General features: G+C 42.1%; 1 long non-coding RNA gene across 1 annotated transcript in view; it reads left to right on the plus strand.

Annotated features, from left to right (window-relative positions):
• The window catches only part of LOC116665841, a 175620-nt gene extending 151144 nt beyond the window's left edge, over positions 1 to 24476 (plus strand). Inside the window, exon 3 of the long non-coding RNA XR_004322575.1 lies at positions 24071 to 24476. This is a non-coding gene — a long non-coding RNA (uncharacterized LOC116665841). The remainder of the gene's footprint in view (positions 1 to 24070) is intronic.
• Positions 24477 to 26034: the final 1558 nt, after the last annotated feature.

A 26034-nucleotide genomic window follows, 5' to 3' on the forward strand; every position in this document is an offset into this window, starting at 1 on the left:
TATAAGCATAGCATATTCACAACTATAAAACTTATAGGCCACTGATATTGGGTATTTAAGCTTCTCTGATGTCAGAGTTTCTTTCTTACTCATCTTTTCTGACATTAAGCTCAGAAGAAAGGAACTCATGTTGGAATCAGAGACCCCGAAGTTTCGACAGTGAATCTGCCCGAACTTTCAGGACTTCTGTTTCCTTTTCTGTAAAATGGAGCTGATGATCGATTTCTCCCTTCCTCTCACAGTCTTTGTGGATACTGGAGAAGACAAAGGGAGTAACGAGTTCAAGGCTTAGGGACACAAAATTAGAGAAGGTCTTGGATCAAGTTGCAAAACAATGAGTGACACCAAATTCAAGCAGGCAAAGACATGGGCAGAGTCCACAAAGAATCCAAGGTGGAGGTGGCAGGGGAACTTGTATGTTTCTGACAAACACATGGGATGGTGACTGTGGTTCATGGTGCTCTGGGCTAATTCATGCAAGTTTATATAGATGTGTATGCCTTCTGTGGGCCAGATACTGCTCTAATTGTGGGAAATTCATAATGGAGAGCCAGAAGTACAGCCTTTACTATCTTGGAGCTTATAGTTGAGACGGAAAGGCAGTTGTTCTTCAAAACTGGAGATATAAAAACAAATTGTGCTCAATGCTGGGAAAGAATAGCACAGGGAGTAGTTATGAGAGACCAGCTATAATGGGGCTCTGAGATAATCTGGAGGAGGAGAGGTCAAGGAAGGGTTATCCTAAAGAAGAGACAAAGGAGAAGGAATTGATGGGATCTGGGATAGGGTGGAATAGAGGGAGATGGGCAGGAGCACATGGGTTGAGAGTGAAGCGTGTGCCAGCACCTTTGAGTGCTGCTATTCCAACATGTCTCTCGTGGTGGTGGGAAGGGTTTTGCCTTCTCTCCAGCCCCCATAAAGATAGCCAGTCTGTCTGTTCCAGTTCTCAGACTTGGCAGCACAGAGCCAGACTTGTGTAGGTTGGCCCACAGAGTATTTTGATTTTGAGGGGGAAAGTTGCCCTATTTAAACTTTGGGAAAGTCATATAATTTTGGATTTTCTAACTTCTCTTGCAAAATCAGAAGCTCTGGCAACACTGGCCTTCATCTCCTCAAGACGACCCCCAAAGGAAGCTGTGTAGCAGCTTTCAGATGCGAAACACAGAGACTCCACAGGCCTCTTCTCTCTGTATATTTCCTGCCTGGCCCCTGCAGGTGCTCCAGTTTGAGACCCCTGATCTCTTCCCTACTAAGGATGGTCAAATAGGAAAGAGCAGACCTTGGTTCTTTGGAGGAGTTTGTTCCAAGTTAGTCCTGACACCTAATTAGGAAGACTTTTTACTTTTCTCCCAGGAAGGACATGTCCATCTCTCCATGGAAGAATTCTCTTCAAATGGGGCAGATCTGGATCCCCGTAAGTGGGTTTCTTTTATTCTTCCTTTTTCTTCTTTCCATATTTTTAAAAAATAGCAATGAAACTTTTTGGACAAAGAATATCTTATGCAAAAAATCAGTGTAAGGTACAGATCAAAGTGAGTTTATTCAGATTTGAGTCTGGTGTATCCACTGGCTGCTTGACTTTCTCCTTCGCAAGGTAGCTCTGGGGCATCTCTAGGGGAACCCAGGATTCCTCAGAATACAGCTGAGAACCTTGCCTAGATTGTTAAGGGAGAGACTGCTGCCAGTTGGAGAAACAGGGTTTATAGCTAAAAATATGTAAAGCAAGGTACTATTGGTTCCTCACCTTTGTAACTTGGGGGCCAGCTTGAAGTTGGATGACGTGCAAAAGGCAAATCTAGACCTGACCCTTCTATCTCCCCAGCATATGGCCTCCAGCATAGACAGTGCCAGACAACTCAAGTAGCAGCTAGTGAGCATTTGAGTCACTCCTGCAAGTGTGCAAGATCTGCTTTGTCATTGTGACTTGGAGGAGACCTAGAGCTGAACTCTACAAAGGAGGTATGACTTCCTGTGGTATGTAGCATGGAAAAGTAGTTGCTGTCCTGCGAAAGCTTTGGAGTGGAGGCCATTTCTCCTTACCTGGTGAGGTGCTGGTACACAGAACTCTGGGGCTTGGGCCTTGACCACACTCTGCAGGAAGTGCCCAGCAGCGAAAGGGAGGTTTCTGAGCTTCTTCAGCCTAGCCTAGCAGCTGTACTGTCACATTATTACGGATGCTTGTCATTGAAGCATCACTGTCTGCAACCTTCATATGCACCATTTCAGATTCATTTTTCAAAATTGCTTCGAAAGCCCAGGGCCCTCCCATCCATTACTGGAACTCCTCTATGACAGGTGCTTGGGGTGATGGAAGTAGAAGTCCCCATGCTCTGCTGATTCATGGGAGACACATTTGAAGACATGAAGTGGCTGGTGCAAAGCCTCAGTGGAGGTTTGCAGACAGTTTCCTCCCTGCTTCTGTGGGGCCGCATGACCCCTACCTGAAGAAATAGCTTCCTGGCAACTGAGCTTGCACACCCTCCCGAGGGCTGGAATCTTCAGATCTGATAGCATCACCTGACCAAACTGTAAGCTCTTAAACAAACCTCGAAGACTCTATAGGTTTCCACATCTTCATCCTCATAAAGAAATAATAATATCCACCTCCCGACCTCATCTATATAATAAAAATCATATTACCCTCCTTATAATCTCATCTGTTTAATAGAAATCATAATACCCACCTCTCAGTATCAGATGTATAATAGAAATAATAATGCCCATCTTGCCATTTTGTTGTGGGAATTAGAAATAATACACCTAAAATGCAGAGTAGTGCATTTTGTACATTTAATACGTAATAGTCACCGGAACAGTTAGCTTTCTAGAGGCCTGAGCTAATTCACTTGTTCAGCCTCCAGGTATGTTTAAAAAATAAAGCAATCCCAAAATTATTACAAAAATTGCTGCATTTTAAATGTTTACTTTGGACAGATGAATGCTTTTAACAAACATACAAGAATAGAAGGACTGTGTAAATAGTCTTATTCAGGGGTGACCTCAAAAGTCTAAATCCATGCTCTTGAAGAGATGGAGTCTGGGCCCAATCTTCCACCTACCACCATGCCCAGTATGGGCCCTAAATAGGCCCTTAATAAATGATAGTCATTACAGCATGATATAATAGTATCAGACCTATCTCTTGGGATTATAAACAATGTTTTCTCTCCTGACTCTATCTGCCCATAAATCAGCTGAGCTTTCTCAGCATTAAAACGCTTTGTGAAAGGCCTGTGGGCTGTGTTGGGGGGAAGGTGGGTTGGAGCTGGCTTCAGCTGTTGGCAGCTGTTGAGAGTTGCTGTGGCCTGAATGGGTCCCACTTTTGTGGCTGTGGACTTTTTGTACTGAATGATACAGACTGACCCATAGACCAGATTCAGTTTGAATTCTGGAGGATGAGATGACTTAAGTAAAGCAATCCCTGCTAGTTACAAAATGCCCCAAGCTAAATGGGGTCAGATTAGGATTCTTTCAGACTAGATTTCATCCAGCAGGACTCCAGGTGATAGTCCTGTCAAAACAGCTTTCTCCTTACTCTGACCAGTACTCCTATACTTTGACTTTCGGTGAAAGGATGCGTGACTTACTGGGGAGATGGGATTTATCCTTTTTGGATTTTGCTGAGCTGGAATTTCTAAGTCTTCAAATGTTAACCTTTAGGTAAAAGTCAATGCCTCAGTACCTACCCTGGAGAGCATAACAGCACCTCCTTCTTATGCAACAATAGGAGACTGCCCTGGCTGGGGAAGACAAGTGTTCCAGAGACAATGGAGCCACCTTGACTTGGAAGTTCTCAGACCTACTAAAGTTTGAGTAACAACCCACATCACCTGAGTCCAGTGATCATACTTCTGAACTAAAAGTAGAAATCATAGTTTGGCCAATACTTGAATGCCCACGAGAACAACAGTGATGGAGAATTTTAAAATGGGGGACTTCTGAGAAAATCCAGGTCCCATGACCATGACATGTAGAAGTGAGTGCTCAGTCTGTCTGGCTGAGACCTGGGCCACTAGCAAAGAGCATGCTTTTTAAGAGTTAAATTTTGGGACCACTCAGGACTTTGTAATCACTCCTTGGGCATGTCGAGAATTTGCTGTTATAATCAGAGGGAACTTTACTGCAAAGTTAATTTGAGATTATATTTAGTGATATGTTTCATCATTGTTGTAGCAAGTAGTAATTAGGAATAAAATGGGAAACAATTCCCATAAAAGATTGTGGTTAGCATTGATTATGCAGACAATCCAAGTTTTTCCACTCCCACCTTGTTGCTTCTTCTTTCTTACTAATTAGCATTAATTTTGCTTCCCCCATGCTCTGAAATACAGATCCTGATTCTTTTTCTTTTGTTTTTCTTTTAGATTTTATTTTATTTTATTATATATATACTATTATATTAATTATATAATATATATATATATATATATATATATATATATATATAGTCAGTTCACAGTGCTGTGTCACAGATCCTGGTTCTAATTCCACATGCAGGCTCCCTTGCTCCATCCCTCTCTACTCAGGTTGAGGATTAGAACACTGCTTTTGGTGCCCATCTGGCCAGATCCCCCCTTTGGCTTCCTACTTCTGGAATCCTTGAATTTCTCCTATCTGCTCGTCACCTGCCCTTCATCTGGGTGCCAGGTTAAACAGGGAAGGCTGCTTAGGGGAGGCAGCTAGTGACCCCCAGTTTGGTCAGGGGTGACAAGTGTCCTGAGGCCAAGGCTGGGGGAGGGAGGGGAAGCTAGATTAGGGGATGAAGAGCTAGAGTCATCAACTGGTGCTCTCTGCAGAAGATGTTGGGAGTGCTATCTCTTCACCAGGTCACCCGGTGTCTGGGCCATTCAGGGATACAGCATCAGCTACGAGGTCAAAAGAATAATCTTGCCTCCCTCTGTCTGCAAACCTCTACACTGCTTATTTCTGACAGACTGGAATTCCTAACTAGAGACAGAATGAAACCATTGCATACTAAGGTTGCTGAGGCTTAAATAACAAAAGATGAGGTTGTCTACATGCTGATGAGAAGAGTTTCAGGTTCTAGGCTAACTGCCACATCGGTTCCTTGTGCTTTTGGGTCAAAGTAGGGGCTAGAGAGCAGAGAAACACTGATTCTCCTAGAGGGTGCAGAAGAGTACAGAGTGGAGAAGCGATGCAGAGGGGAGGGGCCCAGAGGTCATGAAGGCAGACCTCTAAAGTCTGCAGAGTTTATCCTGAGAGAATGCTGCTGTGCTGTGGTTTGCCTTGTCCAGCTTAACTACTGGGGAACTGTATCCGAGACCAGGCAACTGGGTTGCGGACAAGGCTCTCCAAAGCTTCAGTGATTTTTGGGGAATTTGGAGTCAGAGCAGCTCTGGTCCCTTCCATCTGATATGCATAGTGAAGAGTTTTGGTTGGGGTGGGGAGGGAGGAAGTATGATTCCTCCATCCCAGAGGTTAAAAACCACCCTCACTGGAAGACTGCTTCCCTTTACCCCTTAAGTCTTTCGCTTGAGCTCTGAAAATGCAAATGAGATCACACCAGGCCCAGCTAAGAACCATCCAAAAGTTTTCAATCCTAACAGAATCAAATCCTAGCTCCTAATTTCAAAGCTCTAGCTGATCTAGTTATTCCTTCTCTTTTGATGTCATCTCCTACCTGTCATTTCATTCTTTTGTCCATCTGTCCTTCCTTCCTTCCATGCATCCTTCCTTCCGTCCATCCACCTAGGCATCCATCCAGTCTGACTCAGACACATTTGCTTTCTTACTATTCTTTAAATGCATTTAGTTTATTCCTTCTGCCCAGAATACTCTTTCCTGCAATACCCACATGGCTCACTTGTTCCCTTCCTTTATTTGGTCTCTATTCTAATGTCATTTCTCCAAGAGAACTTTCCCTTACCATCCATGGCTGTAACTGAAAGGGGGATGGCAGGGGTTTCTGAAGTGTGGTCTTCTGTTTCTTGATCTGAGTGCTTGTAGCATTGTTGTGTTCAGCGTGTTCATATTCAGTCAGCTGTAAACTTTGACTTGTGCACTTCTCTTGTTGCGTGTTATACTTCAGCAGAAACTTGAAAATAAATACCCACATTCCTCATCTCACTCTATTTCTTACTTTGCTTTATTTTTCTTCATGGCCCTTCCTTATCACTACCTGACATTGTCTTATATTCTTATTTGCATTGTCTGTCACCCCCATGCCACATGTAAATTTTATGAGACCAGGGACTTGGTATCGTTTCCTGCTTTATACCAAGTGCTTAGCACCGCACCTGACACGTAGGGGGAAATAAATCATTGTTGAATGAATGTATGAGAAACTGGTTGGATATCTTAAGCAACTAGAAGGTATAACACAGAAACTGGGGAGTTGGATGTGTAATTCATCTTGTGCTTTAAATTGTAAGGATCTCAGACAGGCCTCAGCTTCCACTAGGTGTTGTACATAAAGCCCTCTGCACAATTCTTGACATTCCAGTCACTGTTAAGAATGCATGACATTTCTTAAGCATTCAGTCGCTGTAGCTCCAACAACGTTGCTATTGATTGCTATTGACATGGGTAGCCCTCCTATGACGTTGTAAGGCTACATTTCTTTCTACTTCATACATTTCTATCTCACCACTGAGCCCCCCACCATGCCTCTGTCTTCACATGAAGTATGGTATTTTGAGAAATGAACTTTTGATTTATTTTCTGGTATCTTAAATAAGACAGTGTGTGAAGGGACTTGGAAAACCATAAAGTGCTTTATAGATGTACTTGTGCACTCAACAACTCCTTAGCCTCTTTTGGAGATGGCATGAAAGAGCAGGACTCCTCTGGCTCTTGGTTGGAGTGACAGTGAACAATCACTTAACTTCTTGAAGGCTCAGTTTCCTCATTTGGGGGGTGCGGATAATAAGAGAGTACACTTTCAGAGTGATTTTGAGTGTCCTTGAAGGTGGTAGATATAAAATCACTTGCAAGAAATATGGCAGAAGTTTAAATGTTTCCTCTTTCCTCTGCCCACCATGCCCTTCTTTCCCATCTCATGTGTAGTTTTGTTAAATCTCAGAAGAGCTTTTTATCTGTCTTATGCAAACTTTTTCCAAATTCTTTTTTACTAGTCATAGATTATTAAAGAAAAAAATTTTTTTTTCCTCTCCCACTGGCCTTCTTACCAGCCTTTATCCTGAAGACCATAGAGGAGGCCCAATGGGAAGGATAATTGTCTGCAAAGATTCTGTTCTGAGAGGTGAGCTGCACTGCAGATATATTCTCCTGTTATTTGACTGTATCTTGGTTCCCTTCAACAGTAGTTTTTCCACATCACATTGGGTCATTATAATCATAGCAGCTGATTGATTTTAACCCATGAGTCTCCCATTGCTCAGAAAACATCCAGTAAACACTGATTGACTGATTGCTCAGTTGGAGAAATTCATGTGTCTGGAAAGCAAGAGAGCAAGAGGAAAAGGGTATGCTGTGTTTGGTTTTGATTTTATATCTTTAGGTTGTCTAGAGAAATGGATTTTTTTTTACTCCTTCAAGTATCTTAATAGAATTGACTCTCCTCTTTTATAGTCACTGGACCTTTGCAAACTTTGTGAACAAACTGTGGTCCCAGACTGGCAGGATGAGCAGCAGCTGGGAGCTTGTTAGGACTGTAGAATCTTAGGTCCTAGCTGAAGCCTACTGAATGAGAAATCAGAATCTGTGTTACCATCTTCATCATATGGTTGCTGGAAAGATGGAGAAGCACTGTTTTACAGCACTGTGATCCTGGATAGACCCATCAGGATCTAGGCCCATTATCAGCCTTGTAAGGCAGTGGGGTGCTCTGGGCTCTGGGGTGACATGCAGAGGAAAAACAGCACAATGTTGTAGAAGACTAGCCCCTCGGGGGTTAGATAAGCTTCCAGGTTTATGGACCCTCCACTTGTTTGCCTGGTACCAGATGCCTTTGGCCTGACCTCATTTTCCCTTCCCTGTAGGTCTGTGATCCCACTGGGTACCAATCACTGTAGCTGCAATCATTGTTATCTCTTCCAATGCCCCCAGAGCCTTCCTAAGAGCTTACTGACTGATTCAGTTAGAGAAATCCAAATATCGAGAAAGAAAGCTCAAATTAGTTTGTTTTTGCCTCGCTTATCTGCCTAGTGAAAGCATTCCTGCTCTTTCAAGTGTCTGGTAAATGGTCTTGATTATCCTCTTCAAGCAAGCACATGGTTGAGCAGTGGAATTTGTTGGTTGTTGGTAAGTACTGGCTGCCAGCAAATCCTTCGTTTCGCTGTTTTCTTCTCACAGAGGTTTTCTGAGACACAAAACTCTGCTGCAGGTTTCTCTTCTGTGCCTCCCATGAAGACCTGAAGTGTCTGAAAAGGAAGTGGTAATGCCTGAGATGGGGACCAGCAGAGCTAGCCTTTGGTGTCACTTCAATACTAACAGCGTTGTTGGTTAATCACGTTGATTTTTTCCTGTTCATTCAGCATTTGCTTATTCAGCAGATAGATGTTAAGCTTGCAGCATGGTGGTTCCCAGCACATGTTCTGGGGCTCTACTTTCTGTATTTGTATCCTGGCTTGCCACTTAGCAGCTGTGAGGCCTTTGACAAGTTATTTAATCTCCCTGTGCCTCGGTTGCCTCACTGATAAAATGGGGATGATGAAAAGATACATCTCATAGGGTTGCTGTGAGGATTAAGTGAGTTAATATTTCCATATATTAACTGATAGTCATTCCTGGCACCTAGTGGGCATAGTGAATTTGCTATTATGTTAATACTGTAGGTCAGGCACATTGCTAGGCAGCAAACATAGGGGCAGGGGACGAGGCTGGAAAGAGTCCAACCCTGACAGACTGTACCTTCCTTGGAGAGACGGGCAGTATACCACTTCTCACCAGTCTGACATTTAATGTCCCCAGGGAGAAGTGCCGCGAGGGAGATTCACAGGGTGTGGTAAGAGTGAAATTCAGGTAGATCTGGCCCACTTAAGGCATGTCCTGGAGGGTGTCCCTATAAGGTGACATTTGTGTTGGGCCTCCAGTGTGGCTGGAGTATGGATACCAAGGGATGGGGAAGGCACAGAACTGAGAAATGGGGTAGGGCATCAAACAGAAATTCTTCCTTAGGAATTCTCACCTTTTAAGGAACTTCAGAATTTCCAAGAGGAGCTGTTAAAGATGTATATTTTTACTTTAATTTTGAGAGAATTGGGGAACTATGCAGGAGTTTTTTATTGTAAAATTGTGGTACAATTTACATACAGTTAAATTCACGTTTTTCGGTTCTATGAACTTTAGCAAAGTATACAGTTATGTGACCACCAGCCTATCACTGTCAATATATAGAATACTTCCATCACCCCAGAAGTTCTCTTGTTCCCTTTTTGTGGTCAAGCCCTTCTTCCTCTCCCAGCCCCTAGCAAACACTGATCTGTTTTTCTCCGTAGATTTTGTCATTTTCTGAGTGCCATGTAAAATGGAATGCCTTTTGTGTCTGGCTTCTTTTGCTTAGCGTGATATTTTTGTGATCAATTCATTTTATTGCACATATCAGTTTATTCCTTTTTATTTATGAATAATATTAAATTGAATGTGCATACCACAGTTTGCTTATCCATTCAACAGTTGATGGACATTCAAGTTATTTCCAATTTTTGGAGATTGTGAATGAATCTGATATAAACGGTCTCACACAGATATTTGTGTCAACATGTTTTTTTTTCTATTGTGTAGATACCTAACAGAGGAATTGTTTCATTGTTGGAAAGTGCATGTTTAATTTTTAAGAAACTGCCAAACTGTCTTCCATACTGGCTGCACCACTTTGCATTCCCACCAACAATGAATGAGAGATGCTGTTGGTCTATATCTTTACCAGAACTAGGTAGCATCATTTTTTTTTTAAACTTTAGCCATTTATTATGGTTTGAATTTTCAGTTCCCTGATTGCTAATATGTTGAACATCTTTTCATGTATTTATTTACCATGCATTCACAGCTCTTCTTTGGTATAGTTTCTGTTCACATACTTCGAATGTTTAAAAATTGGATTGTTTTAGTCTTACTGAGTTTTGAGAGTTCTTTATGTCTTCTAGCTACAAGTACTTTTTCAGCAATGTGTTTTGCAAATATTTTCTACTATTTTATGACTTGTCTTTTTATTTTCTTTGTAGTGTCTTTCAAAGAACAAAGGTTTTAAGTGTTACAAAGTTCAATTTATCAATTTTTTTTCTCTTATAGTTCATAGTTTTGTGTTTTAGCTAAGAAATCTTTGCCTAACCCAGGGTCACAAAGATTTTTTTTCTTAGAAGTTTTATGGTTTTAAGTTTTAGATTTAGGTCAATGATCCATTTACATTTACATGTGTGATCTAGTCTCGAAATGTGGTATAGATCGAGATTCTTACTACTTTACCTTTATTTAAAAAAATTAATTGGCCACACACATTTGGGTCTATTTTGGGAATTCTGTTCTATTTCATAAATCCAAATGTCCATACCATCACCAAGACCGTACTGCAGGGGTTGACAAACTATGCCCTAGGCCAAATCTATGCTTCCACCTGTTTTTGTAAATAAAGTTTTTTAGAACACAGTCATACCCATTTATTTATGTATCTTTTATGGTTGCTTCTGTGTTCTAGTTTTGTTTATCATCCGTGTAATGGCAGTGAGTTTATATAATTTTCCTGGATCTGTTTCCCCAACTGTAAACTATAAAAATTCTTTACCTACACTTTGCCCTGCCCACCTAACAGGATTTTTGTGATGATGTATATAAAATGTATCTATATGATATATATGAAATGATAATATATATGAAACATAAAGGGCTATAACTGTGAATGGCTGTAAAATCTAGGGAATTTCTGTCCTGATGATAACAGGTTATAAGGTTGATGGGGAGACATCCTCAGCTCTGAGAAAGGCAGCGCCCTGAGGGCTGATGGTCTGAGAGGAGCCTGGTGGCTTTCAACATCCTCTTTCCAGAATCACAGTCTTACATTTTCCCACCCCTTGCTTAACACCCTTTGTGGCTTCCCTTTCTTCTCAGGATAACCCTCACCTCTCTTTCTACTTTCACCTCACCTCTCTTCAGTCCCCTTCTCACCCTTTGTGCTTCAACCGTGTAGGCTTCTTTTCCCAAATGTGCTAAATGCTCTCTCTCATCTCTTAGGCTTGGCATATGCTGTTGCTTCTGCCTGAAATATGCTCCCCTACCCCTGAATATCACTAAATCCCACTCACCTTTCAGATCTCAGCTCCACCAGAAAATCCTCCCTGTTCCCCCACATCTAAGTCAGTCACTCTTTTATGAATTCCTGTACAAGCCTGTACAGACACATTCTGTTTAATACCATCCTTGTGCAGTACTGTTAATTACTGTTTGTTTCTGAAATATATTCTAAAGTCATATATAAGTTATAAATATTTCAATATGAAAAATCCATTACACTAGTCTCTGTGTGTGTGTGTCTCTTCTTTATCATGTCCTGCATGCTGATGTCTTCCAGTGAGAGCTGGGGGCTTGGCTGACTATCCTGAGCATCTTAATCAGTAAATGTCATTGTACATCTTGGGAATGTTCTCCTCCAGTGAGCACCTACAGTATGACCCTGAAGTGAGTGTGTTTGGCAATATGTGTGGTTTCCTCTGTCAGAGACTTTCTTTCTGCCATGTATACTTTGTGTCCTGGAGAATAGTTCTGACTCCAGTAACTGGGGACAGGTATGCAGGTACTGGACCTGCCCCAGGGAACCCAAGCAACAGTATCACACTGGAGGCTAGCACACGCTTTTGACAATAGCTGGAATTCATGGTAGGGCAAATGAAGGGCAGAGAACAGCAGGTGTTGTAGGAAGGTTGGCTTCTGACATGAAGACATCGCTGTAAAAGCCTGGGAGGATTGTCTGACAGTAGCTTGAGACCAGCCACTGGAAGAAATTATGAATGGATGGCAAGTCAAAATGTAGGAAATTTGAAGACCGCTTGCAATGTACAATGACAGGCCACAAATCCAAATGAACTATGTTGAACATATATAAATATCAATATGCTGTTGATGTAGTTACCACTCTCATTCAAGGAATATGTTCCCCTCGTGCTCAATGGATACAAGGGTGTGTTTCTAATGGCACCAATGGCACTGCAAATAATCAATTCTTTGTTTGCTTTTCTCTTCTTCTCCCCACTGGATTATAAACTCTGGGAGGGCAGATCTCCTGCCTATCCTATTCACCACTCCAGTGAATCCTGTAGTCTACCATTCATTTCCCCCTTCAGGAATTAAGTATTCATTCCCTGGCTGTGGGATATGTTGCCTGTTGATGGCTCACAGCTGAGTTCTTCCCTAGGCATTACCCTCCTATAGGAAATTGCCTTGTCCAAGATTATGCCCCCTCCCTGTGACTAGCTGACTTCAATGAATTGTAGATTGAAGTGTGTCTGGGGTATACAATGGCTTGGCCCCCTTGTCTCATTTTGGGACAACTCTGAAGGTCCCACCAGTCTCAGAGCTCTCATATGATTGGCTGAGATCATTCTGCAACTGCATCACAGTTCAAATTCTGTCTAACCTAGCTTCTCCCGCTCCCACATGGGAGTTGTTCCTGAGAGTGCTCCCTAATTAGCTTCCTGCATACAGTTCTGCATCTTGGAATCTGTTTCCCAGGAAATCAAAGATATCCTCCAATGCTTGACCCTTTTCCAGTCTTTCATAGTCAGTGGGACCTCCATTGTACAGACAATAAAATGGAGGTTTGGTGCATTTCTGTGACTTGCTCAAGGCCACTCAGACACTTTCTGCTGAGCTGGGAAAACACCTATTTCAAAAGGTTAATGTTTTAAATGTGAATGAAAAGGTAACTATGAAGAGAAGGTTCTCATTAAATGTTGATGTTCTTTTTCTTAAATTTAGAACTATCCCTGCAGAATTGGAGGAGAAAGTAAGGAAGTTTAAGAGAAGTCTGCAAGGTTTGCACTTTCCTGTGATAAACAGAGATGGGGCCAGTGCTACACCTTTGCCCTGGCTCTAAGATTAAGCCTCCTCATCCCTGCCCATGTGGTCTAGCTCCCTGATAATAGCCTAACTTCACAGAAATAACCCTTCTTTGCAATCATACTTGATGTAAGGAGACATTAGCCTATAAATTAACTACTCCCTAAAGACTCCTATTTCCATGTACTAGAATACTTTTTTTGTTAGGAAACATTTTGACCACACGCTAAGCTGGTTATCAGTGTAATTGTGCTGTGATCACATCTGAGGAAACTATCCAGCAAATCAACTCTGACTGTCCGCCTACTCACAGGGAAGAGATGGAAATCTGTCAAGTCAGAACAGAAGAACAGGTGGCCTCATTCACAAAGAGGGATGCTCCTTCTACCACACAGCTCTTTCTGTAGATAAATAGAGTGGATGTATAGGTTGAGAGGCATCCCCCTAAAACATACAGAGAATATCCACAAATTGATAGCAAATGGCTAGTCATTTTCCTCAGAGATTTTTGGTGTAGGTGGTTTATGAACTATTTCTTTTTTGCCATTCAGGATACAAAGGTGAAAAAGATACGAGGCTGATAAGGAATGAAAGGCAAAGCCTTATTATTCACTCAGTCTTAAACTTTTAAATTCAAGAGCTCTGAGGTTGGATACCAGTGTGCTGTGTGATCCCTGAAAATCTTTTAAGTAACTCAGGTCAGTTTAGGTTATGCTGTGGTAACAAACAAGCCCCTCAAATCTCCATGGGTTTACAATCACTCATGAAAAGTCGTCTGCTAATCAAGGGCCTCTTTATGTCATTTCCTTTCTAAGTTATGACTTAGGGGTCCAGGTGGTTCCATCTTGGTGCTCCATCTTGTCAACAAGTGGCTACTCCAATCTTTGTACCAGGGGATGAGGGAGCAGGGAGGACCTACACCCATTCTTTTTAGCTTTGACCCTGAAGGGACACATGTTTCTTTTTCTACAACACATTGGCCAGAACTAATCACATGGCTTTATCTACTTCAAGGAAGTTGGGAGATGTTGGGGAACACAGAGATATGGGGGAACAATAAACATCTCTGCCCTAATAAGTAACGCATGCATTAGGGATACAGTACATGCCTTTTAGGTTTAGTCATTGGGCTGAGCTCTGGGGCACGTAATGGTAAGCAAGATACACACCTTCCCTGCCTGCACAGAGCTTGTTTTGTGGGGTTAGAAGCACAAACATTCAATGGCAGTAAAGCAGTAAAGGCCTGTGAGTGCTGCACAGAGGAATTCGAGGGTGCAATGGCAGTTCATGGATCCAAGTTCAGATCTGGGTTAAGGACAGTTTCTTCTGGAGATAGTATCATCTTAGCTGAAATCTGAAGGATGATGAAATATTAACCAAGAAGGGGAATGTTCAGAGCAGAGAGACTGCCATTAGAAGGCCTGAGAAATGAAAGAGTATCTCCTCCTTTTCCACATGGGGGCTGGGAAATTTCCTTGACATAATATATAGTTAGAGTATTTCACGAACTAAGTGCTCCATGCTTGGAGGGGTTACTGTTCAATGCTCAATGCAGAACTTTGAATGCAATGCCTGCTCTTAGAATCAACTTTTGGACACAGAAGAATGACAATCAGGAGTTGAACCCAGGCAATTAGACTTGTGAGTCCAACTTTTTAACCAGAAAGCAACACTGATTGTTTAGAAAACAAGTTAGAATGCAAATATAAAACACAGTATTGTAGGGATAGCCATTAACTCGATTCATTGTGTACTTTCTTAGAAGAGTAAATGGTATACAACTTCTGATATTTCATTTTTAGTAGCAGATTATGTTATGATTAGTTATTAATTAGGTTGAAAGCAATGTGCACTTTAAAACTGGGCACTGCAGTTATTCTACAAGACTGGGCTGGACAACTGGTTTGTTGTCCATAGCCATGCCAGGGAGACGGGATTATTTTCTTTAGATTTAGTATAGCATGTCTCCCTAGGTCCAGAAATCATCCCTGTTTCTATAAGATCCAGCCATGCATTTGCCAATCCATAGGTGAGACAAGCCTCCCCTCCCTAACTTCTGCTCACTTGAGACTTCTAGATAAGTAGAGCCATGGGATGAAGGAGACAGGAAGTAGGAAGGAGCAGGCAGAGAAAAATGTCTGTTGTGCCAAGGAGAAATTGGTTCCATTTGCAAAACCCTGGCCTGTCAATTTTCCACTCATCCCAACTAATTTTGCCTCCATTGTTATGTGGGGACTGAAATACTCATTTCATGAAGAAATTGTCAAACTTCAGTGCTTTGAAATAATTGATGCATTTCATCAACTCACAAAGTTAAGAGAATGACTCGACAGAGGTCTGCCATCAGACAGTCTCAGCAGAGAATTCTTTCATAACTGTCACGCGAGGATCCTCCTTGGAGATGCTGGTAAAAGGCCCAGTAATCGAGAGACATTGGAGAAAGCACACTTGCAGAATCAGACAGGAAACAAAAGGCTTTTGTGGCCAGGAAATGCACTCACTGGGGACTTGTTGGTCCCAGGCTCTGCTTCTGATTGGAAATGCAATCGCTTGGTTGTGTGTGCTGAGTCCAGTAAGGGGCCATTGGTGGCGATGCTCCACTGACTAGAAATCTCTTCTGCAATCAAATTAAACACAACCACAGCCTCCTTGCGATTCTTGCCGGTTATCACAGAGACATTTTATTGCAGAAATACTTTTTAAACATTAATTATGCTGCATATAATGTGACCCAGATAAAATATGGGCATATTACGGCTTCTCTGTGGCTTTGGGGTATGCTGTTTAATCCCTGGCAAGGGCTTATAGGAAGAAGGTGGGTCAGACCTTTTGTTTTGGATTTCCATTCCTTGGGCATTCTGAGCCTGCACTCCAAAGGTGGCTGCAAGGTTTGGATTTTGATGACTCATCCTGAATTAGCCTTGTTCTTCCCCCACACTCCCATGTCTCGCAGAGGAACCATAAATGCACCAGATTGCCTGACAAGGTCCTGAGATTGATTTGGGAATCCACCCTTTAATGACCTTTTGCCTATGTCAGGTGCAGCCATCCTCTGTTTAATGTTGACACTTGTGTGTTCTGATTGGTGGCTGCCTGTACTTCACTAGTTGTTAAATATTGTTCATATCACCCCTGGAGATAGGCATTGTTCTCATTTTTCACATACAGAAACCGAAGGTCAGAAAACATATGTGACTTGGCCAATATTCCATCTCACTGTTATAAGCAGTAGAGCTGGACTCCAGTCTATTTCTTTTTGTCTCTGTGATCTTTCCTCAATGGTTTAAAAACTTTTATCTAAAGCAGTATAAATCTTTCATTAGAGACAATCTTATATGGAAGTTCAAAGAGATAAAATGAATGCAAATGGAACTGCGCTGGATGGAGGAGGGGGCACAAACAGCCTCCTCCCATCATTTGCTCTTGTAGTTCCCCAAGCGCCTATCTGGAACCTCTCAGTGTAAAGATGACTGTCCTATACTGCACCACCTCCTTGAGGGCCTCGTGACAAACCAGTCTGTTTCCTGCTGATTCTTTATTTGTGGAGCCATCATCTGTTCTAGTACTCTCCTAAGTGCTGGGGAAACAGCTGTGGCCCAAGTTGACAGCAGTCCCTGCTCTCTGGGAGCTTGCCTTCTTTAGTGAATGGAGAAAAAAACAAAGCAGGAAACGTCCACTTTGCATTAGATGGCATAAGCTCTATGAACTAAAGCAAAACAGGACTGGGAGGTCAGAGGCCTGTGGCAGAAGCAGTGGCAGAATTTTCTATAGGGTGACCAGAAAAGACCTCATTGGAAAGATGACAATTGAGTGAAGGGGGTAGCCCATGTAGCTTTGGGGAAGGACTGTTTCTGGCTATGAGAAGAGCCAGTGGAGTTGTAGGAGCAATGGAGAGAACTTCTAGAGTGTTTGAGGAAGGGGGCCAGGGACTGAATCCTAGGAGGGTCACAGGGTCCAGTCTGAAGGAGCGTTTGGGTCATTAAGTCTTGAGTGAGAAATGAAGACATTGGAGGGTTTGGAACTAGGAGATACATTGTGACTTGCATCTTCACAGTGTCCTTCTGCTATCTGTGTGGCACACAGGCTGAAGTTGGTGTAGAAAGAGTCCTGGAAAAAATCAGGTTTGCTTTGAGAATGCTATCTTGGGGTAAATAGTCCCATATATTGAATTCCTTTTGTTTCAGTAGCCTCATCATCTTCCACATCAATTTTAAATTTAGTGTGAGGTTGAAGGGAAAAATGAAAAGTGTGTGTATGTGTGTGTGCACACTCACAAATGTGTATGAGAGTGTCTGAGTGTGTGAGCATATGTATGAGTATATGAGTGTGTAAATGTGTGTGATTGCATGTGATTGTGAATGGGTGTTTGGTGGAAGGTGAGATTTAGATTTGTTGCCCAGGACTCTCTGGACTAGATCATGTGGCAGGAACACCCTGGAAAAGTGCTCTAAATCAGTAGAGTGAGGGCCAGCAGAGGGACTGGGAGACACAGGAAATCTCAGGCAGCTCAGCCTGAGCTCCAGTCACCAATCCCTGTCCCAGCATCCTTCTCCACCTGACAGCATCCATTTTAAGGTCAGTTATCTGACTTACCAGAGTAAGGGTTTCATTCTCTCCTGGTCTCCCTTGGCACCATGTCCCAAGGTGAGCTTCCTGTTTCCCACCATCTTAAACTGCAAAGAGATGTTCCCCTTGCCTGGTGGATTTTTTGAGGGTTTTGACCACATCTGGTTCATTATGGTAACTCTACAGCCCAGCCAGTGCCTGAGATGTGGAAGGAGCTCAGTATTTACAAAGTAGATGTGTGTCTTTCTTCACTTTGTGTATGTTTCCATCAGAAACATGTTTACATAGGAACTATGCCCCAAGCTTGACTGTACCCACCCAAAATAGATTTTTTTCCAAAGCTTTCTTAGTGATGAATCACTAACTAGTTGATCACATCAGTTTGCCTGATCAGTCTGACTTGATTGTGAATTTAGATGGTAGAAGGAGACTGCTTTGTGGTCCAGTAATTGGTCTTTTTTAATAGCAACATTGGATCTGAGCTGAGTGGCAATGAAACAGCAAAGGGTCATTTCTTAGGCCTGGTCTGAGCCTTTGATGATAGTATCAGATTGATGCTCAGGACAGACTCAACACTGTGGGAGAGCTGAATAAGTGTCCCTAAAGAGGAAGTGCAAAAATAGCACTTACTTATCATAGATTTGGGAGAGGAAACATGATAACCTGAGAGAGTCAGGGTGATAGAGCAGCCTGGTGGCAGTTGGAGCCTCGGTCTTCTGGGGCTGTAACTCTGGCAAATTCTCACTCACCCTTCCAGAGCATCTTGGGGTCTCATGGGGATCATCTGGGTTATGGATTTCTGCAGTGCCTGTGTACTGCCTTGGGAGCTGTTTGGAAGAAGGATGTTCTATGCACATGGCACAGCACAGAGGATGGTCCCCATGTGATTCACAATGAAATCTGAAACATCAGAGGAATTGGATTAATAAGATTCAAGGCTGGAGAGAAATTGGGTCACATGCCATTCCAGGAAGTGGGAAATCACAGACTGACTCAGACAGAGGAGATGAGGGGAGCCCCTGCTGTGGAAGGAAACAGGGCACATAGGGAGTCCTAGACAGTCCACATAGGGAGGTGGTTGTCATGTCTTCAGGTGAGGGGCTATCCTGGGTTGATTGAGAGCATAGTGAAGTGGGAGGGTGTGGGTTGGAGCCAGGAGACTCATGTTCAAATTCTGCCGCTGTCACCTGCTTGCTATCTGTTATGAGCTGAAAACTCATTATGTTGAAGACTCCCCAGCATTTCAGATGTGACTGTATTTTGGGAATGAGGCCTTTAAAAAGATAATTAAGGCAAAATGAAGTCGTATGTGTGGGTTCTCATCCAGTCTGATTGGTGTCCTTATAAGAAGAGGAGATGGAGACACAGACATCCTGAGATATCCGAATGGTCTCTGTAAATAACACGTGTTGTACAAATGATTGGCATGATTTACAAGCTTCCTTAGGACTACATCATTCATTCATTGTTCATTCCATAAATATTATTGAGTATCTATAATGTGCTAGGCACCATTCGTGGGGCTGGAGTTACAGCTGCAGAAAATAAAGACAAAAATACCTCTGCTCTCCTGGAACTTTGCATTGTGAGGGATAATCAGTGGGGGATGAGGAATGGGAGAGTTAGAAAGAGTACACAAGATATTAAGAAAAATATATGATATGCAAGAAAAGGCTGAGTGCAACGGAGAAAATAAAAGTGGGGAAAGGGATAGGGAGTGCTGGGATGTGAGTGAGGAGTGGTCAAGAATTTTAAAATAATGTGGTTGTAGAGGCATTCCTAGAAAGGGGAAATTTGAGCAAAGACAGGAAGTAAACAATGGAGCAAGCCATGTAAACATCTGGGAAAAGAGTGTTCTGCGAAGAGAGAACAACATGCACCAAAGCCCTGAGGACTGGATTTAGAAAGTTTCAGGTACTTGTAACCCACAGAGCTCTGAATTAGGTGGTCAGGAGCGTGTAAGGCATTTCAGCGACTGTGTGATAAACATCTCTTTTTATCACAATTGTTAACACATATAGTTAACACATTATTAAGAATGTTACTGATAGATTGTGCACCTACGATTGAGGGGTTGGTTTGAAGGGACTGTCTTCTTGTTTGTTGTGGCAAAGACTCAAAGAACAAGTAGAACCAGCTCAGAAAGTTTGCAGAGGCCAAAAACTCCTACAATTGGGATGATAAACAGCATTTCTCAGGGCTGAGAAGCAGAAAGAGCAGAGGGCCCAGATGACCCTGGGGAGCTTATAATAAATAGGGACAAGATTTGCATTTTAGAAGAAAGGGAGGAACCTATATTAGCTTTTAATTTCAGTGAGAGAATCCTATTATAACTGGATCCTCTGAAGGAAATTGCAGTCTCATATATATGAAATTATAAATCACAGACAAGTAGAAAGTAAAAGAAAATAAAAGTAACCCCCTACATGTTGGCCCAAGTAGGTGTTAGATTGTGGAGAGAGTAGGCCATTGTGTTGAGTGGGAATTATGACCATGAAAGAAAGAGTAAACTGATACCATGTTGGTATATTTCTTCTAACTATTTTCTCCTATCTGTTTGATTAAAAAAAAAAAGACTTTGATCCTATATTTTATATCCTGATTTCTAATCTTAACAGTAAGATCTTTTTTTATTATGTAACTTTCCATAAATATTGCATCATTATATTTCATTGAGTGAATGTATTTTAATTTATTGAAACATTTGTGCAATATTTACATGCTATGATTATACCTCCTATTATAAATAAGACTGTATTGAACATCTTTAAGCATGTCTTTTTCTTTTTTCTTTCCTCTTCCAACATTTTTAGGATTATTTTCCTAGCATCAATTTCCAGACGCAGAATAGAATTATTTTAACAAAGGGTACAATTTCTTCAAGCCTGTCAAAATCAATGTGAATCATCTTTATTTTACTCTCTATTGGATCAGTTATTTGACTCAGTTTTGTTTCCCTTGTAAATTGGAAGAGCTTTCTTTCTGTGTCTTTATCCAAGATGATGCTACTAACCATGATGAGCAGTAAGGTTCAAAGATATGATTTACTCCAGTTTGAAAGTTCTTTATGTTTGAAATTTCCATTTCTATAAATTACAGTACTGTCTCCCTTCATGTTAATTTAGAATTTTGTCCAATTATCTTGCTTAAAGAAGGTTGCCTGAGAATAGCCATTGATGTCTAAGTGTGCAGCGTATGTTTTCCTAGCAGTGAGAATTTTCAAGCTTGGTGTATTTAAAGAAAGATTTAAAAAAGCAGTTAGCTCTGGTATCAGATATATTTAGTTTTAATTGTTTTATGTGACTTGAATTGGTATGAGTAGGTTTGTGATGTTCTTTGCAAAATTCATTCCTTTTTTTAGCGGGGCACATTTTACAAAATAATCTTGAAATGACTAGACATCCTTATCTTTTAAAATGGTTTTTAACTCCTATTAGCTATAATGGGATTTCCACAAATAAATTGCTGCATTTTGTTGAAAGATACCCAAACCCCAGCTGACCGTCCCCCAAGTGTGCGGGAATTTCAATCCATGCTCACACACATACCATTTTTCTTTTCCTCAGTGGAGCACAATTTTAAAACTCTGTAATACAAAGAGCAGGAACATATTTACTGGACAATGATGTGATTCTGGTTTTTGAAGGCTGACCATGCGCTTCCATCAGTGCATTTGGCTGACTGAGAAAAACAATTCTTTAAAAGCTCCCAATAAATGACATAAATAATCCAGTGAGGAGCCAGGGGTCCTGCTTAGACTCAGCTGAATTATATGTCCCTGTGACAATCTGTTGTTTGAGGACAATGACAAACATTTTAGACCATCTATGGAAGCCACTGGGGGAACTTTTGTTTCTCTCTAATAGTTCCTGAAGCCTTTATGGCTAATAGTGTGTATAATGAGTCCAGTTTTCCAGCCCCTGAGAGGACTGGCTGGGTTGCTTTAGTGTGGGCAGGGAAGCTCTCTGAAGGTTTGCCCAGCAGTGATGGGATCAGGTCCTTTTTAAGGGAGGCACACAACCTCTACAGCTGAGGAGGCTGGGGAGAGAGGGAGAGAAAGTGAGAGTCACAGGCCAAGATGCCAAGCTGGGGCCTGAAATCTGGAGCCCAAATTAGAGTCAAGTGTGAGGTTTCTTCAGAGCATCACAGCCATGGAATGGAGGGCAAAACCAAAGCCAGGATACTAACTTGGTTTGAAGAGGGAATGTGCTGCGGCTTGGAGGATGCTGATGGCACACTCTGACCTCTAGGAAGCTCTCCAGTCACCCTCTTTTCCTTGTACCCCTTGGGGGTCCCCATGCAGCCAGCAGGTCTGGGTTGAAATTCCAGATCTCCATTTTAATAAGCTCCGCAGGCTCAGCCAAGCTGGAATAACCATTGCTCTGGATCAGGCCAGCAGGAGTGGGAAGCTGGCATCTATTCCAGTTTCCACATGGATCTCTGAACTAGGAATTGGGAGGACAGAATCCTAGTGTCAGATCCCAGTATCTGTCTGTGGAACTTTGATATGCCACTGTTCTCTCTGAGTCTTGGTCTCTTTATTTGTGAAATGAAGGGAAGGATCAGTAGTTCTCAACCCTGGTTGCACATTGTAATCAACAAGGGAGTTCTGAGAAAATGGCAAAGCTTGGGTCCTCTTCCCACCCCTTGAAATCAAACATCTGCTGGTGGAGCCTGGGATCTACAAATTGTTTCTTTCAGTCCTGAGGCCCAGAGGAGTAAAGGCATTTAATCAAACTCTTTACAGATAGTTATTTATACAGTTGGGCTTGAACTGAGGCCTTCCCTGTCCTGGACAAGGGAATATTAATAATAATAACAATAATAATAATGCAAGACAAATCAGCGGTGCAAGCACCAGAGTCAGTTCGATGTCCTGTGGGCTTCCAGGAATGGAGAGAGGTGTAGAGGGGTGGAACACTGTCCTGTTCACTTGCTTACAGCAGGTTAGGACCTCAGCACTGGGGCTGCAGGGCAGGAAGAAACCTGGGAATGATTGGGACAGGAACTAAGGGAATTTAACCCAATTTTAGGACAGGCATTGAGTCAGTAGCAACAACTCAAAGCACAGTGCCCTAGAACATATGGAAGGTTTAGTCTTCTTTAGAGTTGGTGACCATCCTGAGTAGTGTCTAAGTGGAGGTCTCATAGCGAAGCAGCAGGTGTCTTAAAGCTGAATCAGGCTGATCCTTGTGTCATGATCTTTCTGTTTTGGCCAGTTGGTATTAAGGCCAATGTCCAGGCCAAGGAGGAGGAGGGCACAAACCAAAGAGACTGGGATTCAGATAAAGGCTTCAGACCCTAGGAAAGCTCTAGAGCAGTGCTTTTCAAAGGGTGGCCCTCAGCCCAGCAGCATCAGCATTCCCTGGCTGATAAGTACATTAGAAGTGCAAATTCTACTGAATCAGGAGCTCTAGTGTGCAGCTGGCAATCTGTGATGTAAGGAGTCCTCCCGGTGATTCTGATGCATGCTTATGGCTGAGAACCATAGGTGCAGAGTTTAAATAAGGAGGAAAGGTAAAGCTAGATGAGTCTGGGGATGGGCTTGTGGGAACATATGGTTCAGTGTTCCCGCCTTACCTGATCACTGGCTTAGAGACAAGGAGGAAAGTTGCATCCCCTTGTTGGATGTGGGCCTCCATTGCTCTGGATGAGGGTGATCAGAGCCCACAGCTGACAAGAGCTGACAGTACCAGAGACTACAAGAGGCAGGAGAGGAGATGTCCCAGGGGTGCACTTGGGGATATTCAGATGGCATCTCCTTCTTCCAAGCTAGGCTGAACTCTGTTCACCACACCATCTGCCTCCCTTACTGAATCCTGCTGGGTCCACATGGAGAGTAAAGCCAAATTTTTTCCAAAAGATTCTGTGTCCAGTGAGGCTCAGATGATAGTTCTGCCATGCAGCTAACATCTGCCTCACGGTCAATAAAGATGATGCACAGCAGACCATGGAATGTTATTCAACACACAGTTTTCAGGTGAGATCGGACCTATTCAGGGTGATTTGGCCAGAGACTCAACACACAGTTTTCAAAGGTCACTTTTATTGCGCATGTTTAAAACCAAGGAGAGACTCCTTCTCTGAGAGGATAGCAATGATACACTCATAGTGACTTGGTAGGAATAAATGAGGGACAGACATATTAGGCCTCCATTCATGTGGATTATTTTTCTGCTTAGAAAGATGTGTAACTGAACAGGCTTAAAAGGTTTAAAACAGGCTCTGAATACCACATGGAATAATCCTTGAATCCTTTTTCTAATATATTTCTGATGGCTAATTTTATGTGTCAGTTTGACTGGGCTAAGAGATGCCTGGATAGCTGGTAAAACATTATTCCTGGGTGTATTTGTGGGGTTGTTTCTAGAAGAAATTAGCATTTGAGTCAGTAAATTGAGTAAAGAAGATCACTCTCGTAAGTGCAGGTGGGTATCATCCAGTCTGCTGAAGGCTTGAATAGAACAAAAAGGTGGAGAAATGGTGAATTCACTCTCTGTGCTTGAGCTGAGACATTCATTTTCTCCTGCCCTAGGAAATCAGTGCTCCTGGTTCTTGGGCATTTGGACTCAAACTGGGACTTACACCATCACCGCCTGATTTTTCTGGTTCTCCAGCTTGCAGATGGTAGATCATGGGACTTCTCAGCTTCTATAACCAAGTGAGTCAATTTCTATAATTAATCTCTGCTATGCCTATTTATATATCTACATATATCCTATAGGTTCTGTTTCTCTGGAGAATTTTGACTAATACAATGATGGATATGTTTGAAGTAGTAACGTTTGAGAAGTGGTTGGTGGCATTGAAAACCCACATTATGAATATCTAGTCTAAACTGACCTCTTGAGAAGGAATTCCTGGGGTTCCTGTGGCGGTTGGATGTATTCAAGGGGATTGTCTCTCTGCCTCCGGTTAGAAACCTCTTCTTTGACCCCAGAAGGTGGAGATATGGTGCTTTGGCTTAAGCTAAGATATTACTAAAATTTTTGTTTTGTTCGAGTATAACAGACATTTTCTAAATCTTTGTGGTTTGATGGAACATTGCTTTCTCTAGCTTACCTTGATATGATGTACAAAGCTTGACTTTCTTGTGGTATTTTTGGTGGAAACTAGACATTTCAAGACAGTTGCCACTGGGCAACTAAGTTTCTTGCATCTGGGAAATGCAAATATAAATATGTCCACTTGCTTATAGTGAGGAAACTCTGGAACCACGGCCTTTTGAGATGGATGAAATTGTTTTAAAATTTTTTCTCATGAAAGTGTTCAAGCATAGACAGAAGTTGACAGAATTGTACAATTAAGTCGCATGTAATCATTACCCAGCTTCAACAGTTCTCACCAGGTGTATTTTCTCTCTCTCCCCAGCTACTTTTCTGTACCTCTTTCACCCTGACTGGTTTACTTTGAAGCAAATCTCAGCCATCATATCATTTTATCCAGATACACATCAGTATGTATTTGTAAGATAGTAACTTAAAAAAAGAACACTATCATGGTAACATTATCACATGTTAAAAAATGACAGTATTTTTTTGGCATCAAATATCCTGCCAGTGTTCAGTTCTCTGATTGGAACATTCATGGTGTTTTTTTTATTATTGGTTTGTTTGACTCAGGATCCAAACAAGTCCTATATATTATTCCTAGATGGTATGTTCTGAGGTGACTTCAAATCATTCCTTATACTTGCAAGTTTTGTCTTTATTTGGGCTCAGAAGTTCCATATAAATGTTAAGTGGCTGAAGCCATCATGTTGCCCCCAGCCCCAGCCCAGTGATTGGCCCAGCAAGCACATCATCTGCCAAATAACGGCAGCAGAGGGTAGAGAGGGCAAGTGGTAGAAAAGAAGATGAACACAGGTTTCCAGGACTCGAACTTGGGTCTAAGCTGTGTTTATCCTAAAATCTGGATATGCTTTTGAGCACTGGTATGCGAAGACCACCTTGGAGTCTACTTGATGAGAAGCTGAGGATCTATTTGGGAAAAGACATAGATGAAGGACAGAAGAGTTTCTCCAAAGAATGGGTCACAAGGTGGTGCTGGCTACTACCTGGTCTAATGCCAGTAGACCTTAGTAGAGGACAGTGCCTGTTACTCAGACCTTTTTCTTGCTGAAGATTAGGGGCTCATTAAAAATCTTCCTAGGACTTTGAGAATTCAGGTTGCCAGCACTGGGAAACTGAGACAAAGTAGTTAATGAATTTGATTAAAAACCATGGTCTATGAGTAGAGTATTAGATTGGAGAGAGATACTTTTCTGCTTTGGGACACAGTTTTGGCACCTCTGTCCCCTTAAAGGAAGATAAAAAGGAGCTCATCCATCCACCCACCCATCCCTCCATCCATCTCTTTCTGTTCTCTCTGTTTTTGGCTCTCCTTTTTCAGCAGACAAGTTCTTTCCATGTGTCTGGGGACAGTGGCTGTTGGTAGCCCCAGATTATTCATACCAACATAAGGGTAATTTCTCTCTTTCATCATCTGTATGTGAATTCC

This window comes from Camelus ferus, chromosome 9, assembly GCF_009834535.1.
Source record: "Camelus ferus isolate YT-003-E chromosome 9, BCGSAC_Cfer_1.0, whole genome shotgun sequence".
Classification (NCBI taxonomy): Eukaryota; Metazoa; Chordata; class Mammalia; order Artiodactyla; family Camelidae; genus Camelus; species Camelus ferus.